Source organism: Medicago truncatula, chromosome 7 (genome assembly GCF_003473485.1).
Source record: "Medicago truncatula cultivar Jemalong A17 chromosome 7, MtrunA17r5.0-ANR, whole genome shotgun sequence".
Taxonomy (NCBI): domain Eukaryota; kingdom Viridiplantae; phylum Streptophyta; class Magnoliopsida; order Fabales; family Fabaceae; genus Medicago; species Medicago truncatula.
Genome location: NC_053048.1, coordinates 15587499 through 15589676, shown reverse-complemented (window position 1 = coordinate 15589676; position 2178 = coordinate 15587499).

Genomic DNA, 2178 nt, shown 5'->3' with positions numbered 1-2178 from the left:
CCTTTTGTCTTAATATATATCTTTATATAGAATTTTTTTTGGGAATATATAGAAAAATATTTTGTCCACACTCATTCACTCATTAAACATGATATGGTTGATGATATGGTAAAAACACAAAGGAAGAGATAAAACGAGAAATTTATAGTGAGTAAGATTAAGAAGTATCCAAATATCATCAATGTTGATGCATATGTATGTATATACGACAATAAACAACCAATGACTAGGGCCCACTCTTGCCAGGAGGAAATAGCTCTACAAAGTAGGGCCTCCATTTTATGGGGCCTCTAAATTTTCATTACATGGTTATTGTTAGCAGTTAAGCCTGACTAAAATATTAGTCTAAGTTGTAATTTTATGTTATTGATTAGAATATGAATCTCTTTTATGTTCGTTACATGAATGCCTATTTTTATTTATTAATGTTATTTACAATTTAAGTAAAAGATGGATTTTTTCTTAAATTACGTTTTTATTTTATTAAAGATCCATTTTTAATAGTAGGGCCGGACTTTCAAATTGTTAGAGAGGTTAAGACAAACACAAACTTATTTATGATTTGTTGTTCTAGTGCACAAATTTAGTATAGTCTTTTTTCAATAACAAATAATATATATATATTACAAACTAAAAAAAAATTAAAAACAACAACAAGGACATGACTAATAAAATTCTCCTAACCTAAAGGAATATGACTAATAAAATCTAAGAAAAGGCGACAAAGAAAAGACTGCCCTCCCATAACCTCAAGACACACGCGCGAACAAAATTGCATCAAAAATATTAGAATAGTCCTAATAGTAAAAACAAATGTCTTTTGTTCGAATTCAGTTAATATATGCATTTTTTGTATTATTATTATTTTTCTTTAGCCAAATCAACAAAAAACAAAAGAAAAGACACCACACCTATGTAACCATATTCGTGTAACATTTTAATAATTTTGTTTTGAATGAATAATATTATTACACTACTCAATAATGTTATAAAGAATAAAACTCAACAAAATGTAACCAAAAAAGAATAAAATAAAACTTTACAAAATTCATTTTGGATAAAAAAAATTAAAATAGTTTGTGTTCTGGACCGGTCAAAGAACTGGGCTTAAGCCACTTAGGCCCAACAACAAATCAAGCCCAAATGCTGCATTTCACAGAATTACTCGCGACACACCCCTCCCCGCGAGAGGGGTACACAGAGGAAATGAGAATAGGTCAAACGTCCTTCAACGGTCAACAACCTCTCTCTACCCACGTTCCTGCGAATATCTCATTGGCGGTTACACTTCTTACGATTTCCTAACCGCCGGTCACACATGTGTCCTACAACGGCTCTGCATTCACCCACCTCTATAAATAAGAGGCTCCTCGCAACCTCTAAGGTAGAATCTTCTTCACTCTAAAACCCCACATTATGAACCTCTACTAACTTGAGCGTCGGAGTGTTTGCAGGTACACACCCCTCATTCGGTCCAGTGCTCATTGAAGTTCTCTCACCACCATGAACCAACACCTTTGACCAAGCATCGACAGCCACCTTCTGATCAGGTACAGTCAGTGGCGCTGATCAGGCCCACCACCGTTTTTTACATACAAAAACAAAATCTTTCAAATATAAAACCATGGCTGCCAACGATGTTGCACGTCTTCAAAGCGTTGTCCAACGTCCAAACGAGGATGGACACACCGCTTCTCCATCTCCAGCACCTAGCCCACGGAGGGTGCACGTGTGTTCAGTAAGATTGATTTAAGATCGGGCTATCACCAGATCAAAGTGAAAGATGAGGATATTCAGAAGACGGCCTTTAGGACACGTTACGGACATTACAAATATTCGATGATGCCTTTCGGTGTTACTAACGCCCCTGGAGTGTTTATGGAATATATGAATCATATTTTTCATGCTTATTTGAATCGATTTGTTGTTATGTTTATAGATGAGATTCTAATATACTCTAAGACCGAGGAGGAACATGCCGAGCATTTAAGAATGTTTTGCAAGTGCTGAAGGAGAATAAGTTATATGCCTAGTTATCGAAGTGCGAATTCTGGTTGAACGAAGTAAGTTTTCTTGGCCATATTATTTCTGGTAGTGGTATTGATGTAGACCCATCTAAGGTTGATGCAGTATCACAATGGGAGACTCAGAAGTCGGTTACCGAGGTTAGAAGCTTTT